Below are 9,123 nucleotides of genomic sequence, written 5' to 3' on the forward strand. Positions count from 1 at the left end.
CGATCCCACCCCCCATCCCCGACCCCCCCCTCTCTCTCCAGTAGGCTGGCGAACTCCGCGCACAGCCCTGACAGCTGGCCGCCCCCCCACCCCCGCAATCAGTCAGCCACAGCCTGGGACTCTGCGATGCCTCGAGGTTTGGCTCTTTCAAGTGCAAAGAGGGCATTTTGTTGCTGACTGCTGATCCGAAGCTGCCAAGCGGGGTTGCGGTGTGTGTGTGTGTGTGTGTGTGTGTGTGTGTGTTTCTTTCCCCTCCCCCAGTGAACCAGGCTGCCAGTTCTGCCTTGTTGGCTTGGGACTGTGTCTTTCTCATTGTGTCTGAAGAAATGATTTCTGTCTCCGGAGAGCTGATACCTGAATGAATGTTAAGGGGCTTCTCTTTGGTTTTGCTGCTATGGACTAACTTGGAGGCGTCACTGGAATGTCCCAAGGGTCGGTCACAGTGACTCCGTCCGGAGGCACTCGGAATTCCTGCAGCTTCCTTATCATGCTGTTTCTCCTTTGCTTAAAAACCCATCCTTCCGGTCCCTTGACGCACAGCAGAAATTCCTTGACTTTTTTTGGTTTGTTTTGGGAAGAGGGGGGTGGCTTTTGCCCACTAAACGTGTGTGGTGGGAATGGAACCCTTGGTCATGCTCACAGCTGCCAGACTTCCATGGCGGGGGGGGGGGGGGGGAGACACTGAGGTCTCAGGGTAAAATCCTCCAGGACACCTTTATGGGCTCAGCTTGGGTTCTCAGAGAAGTGTACCTCTGAGCATGTCTTGCATGCAGTTTCCCAGTGGTGAGACACAGGCAATCTGCTCTATGAATGGGGTCTAAGGAGCAGAGGGGGCAGTGGTGAAAGGGGACAGGAACGGAGAGTACCCCAACAGAACAGCGTGCACCCCCACCCCATTCACTGCACTTAGAGTGCCCCTGTAACCTTATGAGCGTTCCGGCAAATGATGCCATCTGCTCTTTTCTCACAGGGAAGAGACACCCAGCTCTGAGGGGGCTTAATGAGCTTATGGTTTGCAGAAGCCTTGAAAAGTGTTGGGAGAGCTCTGTGGCTGTAGCTGTAATTCCTTACTTGTCCCAGTGGCCAATAACCAGTGTAGGGCTGGACTGAAATTGGGAGGAAACCCAAATCAGATCCCTGGTCAGCTTCTCCTACCTGTTTTCCAGCCTCACCCTACCTCATCACATTGTTATTAGGATAAAATGGAGGAAAGGAAAATGGTGCAAGCTGCCCTGAACCTTTTTGGAGGAAGAGTTGGATAAAAATGTACTACATAAATGTACCTGTGTCACTTTATACTGTTTAAGGGTGATTCCCCATGGTCAATTTATCGTGTGATACGCAAAAAATCATGGTTTAAGCAAGAACTCCCCACGGCTTAAGTGCCAAACATGGTTTCATCCTGGTTCTGGCATGTGCCCCCCCCCCCCCCCATCACGCATTTTTCCGGAACCTACATTGTGGTGCACCTTTTTTCAATCACGCGCTGAAGCTGGTTCGGTGGGGAGAAATGGGACAGATGTGGCTTATTGTTCCCGCCCTTCAAACCTTCAAGCCAATCAGAGCACAGTGGGCTGTTCACAGAATGCGCACAGCCCCTTTTTTGGGCTGCGCTGGGCGTGGCTACAAAGAAATGTAAATAGAAAGCGATGGTATAATGATTTTGATACATTGTTTATGCATAGCTCCGTTCGAAAGTAAAAACAACAACAAGAAGAATATGAATTTTCAATCGGGCAGAGTAGTATTCCCGCTGCAACACAATAGCCAATCAGAAGAAACCTGCTCAAGCGCAGAGGCAGGGAAATTATGCCTACACATATACGTAGCAACGTGGCTGCGCACAATTTTTTAAAAAAAGTTCCTGCCCCAACACCACACAACAGCCAATCAGAACGAGGAAGAACAGACCCACCGAGCAGATTGTGTGTTCGTGGGGAGTGCTACATTGTTTGAAACTGCAATAGACATTGAGGTCTTCACTCAATACATGCTGCAGTTGGGAGGGAGAAATCACGATAAAAAGGTGCAGTTTCTTTTGAAACTGGGGTATATCCGGCTTACTTTCTCAGTGGGGATTCAGCCTAATAACTCTTTAGACCACATGGAACTTATTTATTTGCAGCATGTTTAGCTCTCCTATATATGTTGTAAATGTACTCGGGGCTTCTGTGGATAGCTGGTAATGTCAGTCTAGAAGCTGAACTACAACTTGTCTTGGTTGGAGATTTGCAGGCACTTCCCTGTGAGAACTGGCTGAATACACTGGTTATGAACATAAAGCAAATTCAAAAGAAAACAATCTAAGCACATTATTGTCTTCTGCTTTTGTGCAATCTTGAGGAAGGGCAACAACTACAAATGCAACTTGAGATGACCCCTTTGGAAATCTTTCTGAGGCATCTTTGCAATCTTAAATATGAGGGAGAATGTATTGCCTTTATTTATTTTATTACTTTCAGTACAATATATTGGAAGGAAACAAAGATACATATCAGTAAAAAGCAGCAAGGCAAACAAACAAACCCCAGACCATTAACAGTACATACAGTTATCCTTCACGGAGACAAACAGAAATACAAATGGAATATCATAAGAATTACTTTTGACATCTCTGCCACAAAGGAAAGGATCAAGCCCATTTACTCGTGTTCAGTGAGACAAGTAGAATATTAATGTAATAGCACAATAATAGCTTCTAACATCTCTGTAAGCAGTGTATTTTTACATGTACTCCAACATCTCTATAACTGATAGAAGGATCGAACAGCTTTGCTCATGATTCAGCGAGTCAAGCATAATACAAATGTAATAAAAGATGTGGTGAACTGGTTAACTTCAGAACTGACAGAACTGACTAACAAGATTGAAAAATGTAGTCATATTGGCCTAGTAAGTGGACTGAAATACTATCCTTCTGGTTCTGCAAATTTCCCCTTTAAATATGTTTTCAAATTTTATTTTCTTTATACTTCCCCTTTCTCATTAAATCAATGCACGATCAGTTTATTACCTTCTATGGATTCTGTCCTGTATAGCTGATGTAAACTCTCAACAGGCCAAGCCATTAATGGTCTGTGACACAGTCGGGTGAGTAGGCACATGTGTACTGGAGCATTTGACTGATGTTATCAGGCCCAGTGGGAGCATTTATCAGAGAGGTTGAATTAGTAAATGCTTAGGATAGTCGAATGGCTTGGATCCTTGTCCTTGCTGGGAGGTCTGTTTCTGCTGGTGAATGCTAGTAGCTTTTTAACAGTTCTGTGGTTCCTTGTTGGTCAAGATGAGCATTTCGTATTATGGGACTTTGATGTTATACTGTTTGATATTTTATATATTTTGCATTATTATTATTATGTTTGATATCACAGCTGCCAGTTCTGTTGGCCTTTCGTTATAATTTGAGCCTCACCCAGAGGCCTAAGATGTTGTAATGTATCAATGTAGCATTCATGCAGATCCCAGCAGGGCTGCCTTTTGAATTTGACAGATGTTGATTTTGTCAATTTGAAGATGTTTCAAGTGCAGCTCTATTTTCAGAATAGCGCTCAGGGTGCCGATTATCACTGGGACAACCTCAGCTGGTTTGTGCCATAGTTTTTAAACCTCAATTTTCAAATCCTTATATTTAGTCACATTTCCTGTTCTTTTTCATCAACCCTGCTGCCCTCAGATATTGGGAGGTCAATGATACTGGGAGGTCAATGATGGTCACTTTCCTTGATTACTGTGATGTCTGGTGTGTTATACATCAACAGTTTGTCTGTTGGATTGGAAAGTTCCACAAGATCTTCACCTTCTCACGTTCTGTGACTTTCTTTGGGTGATGTCCCACTAGTTTTTAGCCATTCTGATGTAATTCTTGCATAAATTCCAGTGGATCATCTTGGCTAAATGTTCAGACTGTGTTCACTAGTGGCTGGATTTCTGCATCTGATTTCCCATAGAGCTTCAAATCATACATGTACAGCTAGCATTGAATTCCCATGTCATGAGGTGGCAGGAAGAAATGCATATAGTTCAGTGGTAGAACATATGCTTTGAAGATCCAAGTACAAAGAAGGAAGCCCTAAGGAGCCAGTTCATGTGTTCCAGTCATTCCAATCATGGACAAATATGTGCATAAAATAAACTGGGAAATCATGAATTAGGCTGTGGAAACTTCTATGATCTTTGACCTTAGAAGTGTACCTCTGAGACTTTTGGAGATGTTGCTGTATTGTCTGAATGGCTCCCAAAATGCTGTTCACTAAGTTTTTAAAAACTGCAATTACCAGTGGAGCCTCCTCTTTGCAATCCTTTGTGACCCATGGATGGATGATCTCCTGGGAGGTCATGCTATTTAAACTGCCCACAGATTTTCTAAGATGAGATGACATTTACTCCTCCTTTGTTACAGACGATGACATCTCAGGGTTCTCCTCTTGCCTCACTAAACACCTGGCCATTGTGTCTTCCCTGCATTAGTCATATTTGATACTTTGTTTTGCATAACTAACATCAGCTGTGTGTGTTTAATTTCCTTCCTTCCCTTGAAGTTCTTTTCTTGGATTTTGCTCAAGATAAACATGCACTCAGTCTATTTTCTTTATCTAACAACTCTTAATGAAAACTTGTAATCTGAGCTTTACTATATAAAATCAACCCTGGGAAGCAGGGTTGCTTTCTCTCTCCACCTACTTGTTTATCAGTCACTCCCACTTCCCGTTCTTAACTTGTTTGTTCTAGATTTCTCCTTGCACTACCTTCTCCTTGACCTCCTGTCCTCTCTGCCAGTTTCCAGGAGGGTGAGAGAAGATAACCCTGCCATGGGAGGAATCCCTTCCTAAGCTGAGATCTTGGCAACAGAATGTATGATTCTAGGAAGTGGAATTTTTAAGCACTTCAACAATAAGACAGAGCTAAAGAATCTCTGTAGTTGTCCATCTTATCACAGGACCAGATAAACAGAATATCTCTGATCTCATCTACAGGCTATTTGCCTTCAGTTCATTCCTGATAAGGACAGAAGCTAAGAATATACTGGAGTGAGACAAATTTAGAACAGAAAGACATTATAGTCACATCCATGTGGACAGTTCTGGTGTAAAAAATTTTAAATTGCCATTTTCATTGCAAAGTATACAGGCTTTCCCCACAGACATGCCAAAGCCTACAGGGATGTCACTGCATTCATAGAGAATAATTGTCAATGGCAACTTTTCACTTCCACTAGAAGTTCAGGCTCTGCAGTCTCCTCCTTGCTCTCTCCCCATGAACCTCAAACTCTTATTTTCAGAATGCCATTGAAAGTTACCTTTGGTATAGGTCTGGAAAGGGGGACTTCTCTGCCTTTAGATCTTTATGGTGTTTGTGCTTTACGCCAAGAGCCAGCGTGATATAATGGTTAAGAACAGGTGGATTCTAATCTGGAGAACCGGGTTTGATTCCCCACTTGTCCACCTGAGTAGCAGAGGCTTATCTGGTGAACCAGATGTGTTTCCGCACTCCTGCATTCCTGCTGGGTGACTTTGGGCTAGTCACAGTTCTTCGGAACTCTCTCAGTTCCACCTGCCTCACAAGGTGTCTGTTGTGGGGAAGGGGAAGGAGCTTGTAAGTCACATAAGAACATAAGAACATAAGAACAAGCCAGCTGGATCAGACCAGAGTCCATCTAGTCCAGCTCTCTGCTACTCGCAGTGGCCCACCAGGTGCCTTTGGGAGCTCACATGCAGGATGTGAAAGCAATGGCCTTCTGCGGCTGTTGCTCCCGAGCACCTGGACTGTTAAGGCATTTGCAATCTCAGATCAAAGAGGATCAAGATTGCTAGCCATAAATCGACTTCTCCTCCATAAATCTGTCCAAGCCCCTTTTAAAGCTGTCCAGGTTAGTGGCCATCACCACCTCCTGTGGCAGCATATTCCAAACACCAATCACACGTTGCGTGAAGAAGTGTTCACCTTGAGTCTCCTTACAGGAGAAAAAGGTGGGGTATAAATCCAAACTCTTCTTCTTCTTCTTTTCATTCTTTCATCTGCAGAGTTGTTTTCTTTTGTGTTTGTGTTTCTTTAGAGTTGTGTTTCTTTTGTGTTCAGTTCAATTCCTTCTTTGGACTGGTGTCTGTATGCCTGACCAGACACTCATGAAGTATATAAAGGTATCCAGGGCCATTTGAGTATATGGAAGTAGTCCCTTGCATACTTGGGAACAGAAACATGTGGAAAGCTGTCCTATTTTCCTACACCATGTGTTGAGTTCTACACCTTGTGAACACTGAGCTCATATTTGCTGAGCATCTCATAATATTCCACATCAACAATGAAGTTAGTTACATAACTCTTTGAAAGAACATGATATGCTTTGTTATATGAAGTTACTTGCCAAAAGTACAGCTCTCCAAAAATGTACACCAAAGAAACTCAGGTTCTGTCATCAGAATACATTAAGCAGACGCATGTAAAAATGTAACCTCTGCTTATTTTCCATACCTGTACTTCTGAGATTTTCATCTGCCAATTTCCACTTTGTAAAATGAGACTAGAAATGAAAAACAAAATCCTAGCTATGGCAATGTAACTTTTTCATAGTGCACAAAATTAACAGAATATTATTGGTTTGGTTTTGATAATAGTGTGATGTTTCCTGACATATTTATTTGTGTAACAACATGTGCTCTGCCTCCATGTCGCTCTGACAAAAGAAGTTCCCTTTTTCAGGCACGCATCCGGCAAGAGACCATGACTGAAGTGCATATAAGTGTTTTGAGGGCATCAGTTCATTTGTAGAACTGAGGACTGAGGAGAATACATTTAAAATCAAAACTTTTGAGCATAGATTGATATTTCATGAGCTTCATTCTGCAGCCCAGCTCTCTTGGATTATTTCTTTTCTTATTTCTTAATGGGGATTTGGTAGAGAATTGTAGTACAATGCTTACTGAGTAATTTATGGACAGCAGCCTAATCTGCATTGGCATTCATACATACATAGTACCACACAAGTTCATTCCAATAGGTCAATAGTTTTACTTTTGAGTCATTGTGCATCACAGTCCCCTTATTCTTGAATGGTTTTTGACACAGAAGTCTAGTTGTCAAAATAATTCAGGTGAAACACCGTCTCCTTAAAGTCTGAGGCAATTATTCTCTAAACCCCTGAAAGTGGATCTTTTGCTTGGCCATGAGAGTCTCTCAGTCACAACTACAGGGTAGGAACAGAGGCTCCTTCCGCACATGCAGAATAATGCACTTTCAAACTGCTTTCAGTGCTCTTTGAAGCTGTGCGGAATAGCAAAATCCACTTGCAAACAGTTATGAAAGTGGTTTGAAAATTCATTATTCTGCATGTGCGGAAGGGGCCTAAGTCTCTGAGAGTGCTGTTTATAATTGCAAAGGCCATTCCTGTCCTATTGGCTTACCTAGTTCCCACAGCATATTCAATTACTGTTCAATTCAACACATTGCCCAGCAGAAATATATTTTCCCCAGCAAAATATGTGGGATGTATTTTTATGGCTATTTCTTGATCTGTGCAGCTCACACCAGATTGGTTTAGGGATCATCCACATGGCATCTGTTTAGGGGATCAAATGCCTCATGGAGTATATCCAGTCTCCATAATCCTCATATGTTTGTTGCCAAGCACAATAGGATGAACATTCCAGATGGGTAGCTCAGCTGTGTGAAGCTGGAGCAGCAACACAAAACAGGAGTCTACCAGCACCTTAACATTCCGATCAGAATTTGTGTGCTTGCTTGACTCTTTTTCTATTTTTTGCCTGGGGGGTGAGTGGGTCCAGTAATGCTCTGTTTTGTGTCCTGCAATGTCTAGCATGGGCCTTTCTTGTGCAGACATACCTGTATGAGGGGAAAACCAAATGGATTTTAAATATGTGTGTAAAGTGCTGTTAAGCTACAGTCCATTTATGGCAACCCAATAGGATTATCAAGGCAAGATACTAACAAGGGCGGCTTGCCCTTGTCTTCCTTTGCATAGTAACCCTGGTAGTCCTTGGTGGTCTGGTCTCCCATCCAAGTATTAACCATGGCTGATCCTACTAGCCTCTGAAATTGTATGAGATCCGAATAGCTTGGGCCAAACAGGTCAGGGAAGGTTTTAAATGATCTTAAGCAAATTGAACCCATATAACAGTGATGGCTAACCTATGGCACGGGTGCCAGAGGTGGCACTCAGAGCCCTCTCTGTGGGCACGCACAAACAGAGTTCATCATGTGGGGGGGATATCGCCCCCCCCCCCCACATCTAGGCTGGCCTGGGCCACTGGGCTCGGTTAGTAGCTTTAAACCTAAGACCTAGTTTTGGGGGAAGCAGCATAGGTAACCCTGTTAATCGCTGTTAAACCCCACTGATTTTCATGCAAAGAACTAAAACACGATCCTTTACCTGGGAGTAAGCTCAGTTGCTGGCAGTGGGCTTTCTTCTGAGCAAACCCTCCTAGGGGTGTGATTCACCCGTTGGAAGAGTTGCACAGTTGCTTCAAAGCAAAGCCAACAACTACCACCAAGCTTACTCCCGAGTAACGCACGCCTCAGAGCCAACCCTTTTTTCCAAAACTAAAACCTCAGTATTCAGGTTAAATTGCCATGTTGGCACTTTGCGATAAATAAGTGGGTTTAGGGTTGCAGTTTGGGCACGCGGTCTCGAAAAGGTTCACCATCACTGCCATATAATATATATGAATTAGGGGAATTGTTTGAAAGGATATTGCCCATGTTTGCTGGACTTGCTTACACTTGAATCAAGTTTGATATTTCTAATGAGTTCTCTTAAGAAATAATTATATCATAGACTGGAGGTCTTAGAAGCAAGCATAAATGAATGGAAAGCTACTATAAATTTCATGTTGACTATATTTCCTTATTAATCATTTAAAGACAAATTGAGGGAAGGAAATAATTGGACTATTTCTGAAAAGCAGTGCACTGATGGATAAAGCTATTGCTAAATCCAACACAAAATATATGGCCTCTAGCTGGCTTTTTGGCATCCATTGAGTGATTCACCTGGATGCCAGCTCAGATAAGTCCTTTGATCCCTTCCTCCTTTTCTTGGGCTAATAGGTGACGATGACTGCAAAGCCAGAAGGGTCACAGGCTTCACATAGCCTATCCTAACACATCCTT

The sequence above is a fragment of the Sphaerodactylus townsendi genome, linkage group LG03 (assembly GCF_021028975.2).
Source record: "Sphaerodactylus townsendi isolate TG3544 linkage group LG03, MPM_Stown_v2.3, whole genome shotgun sequence".
Lineage (NCBI taxonomy): Eukaryota > Metazoa > Chordata > Lepidosauria > Squamata > Sphaerodactylidae > Sphaerodactylus > Sphaerodactylus townsendi.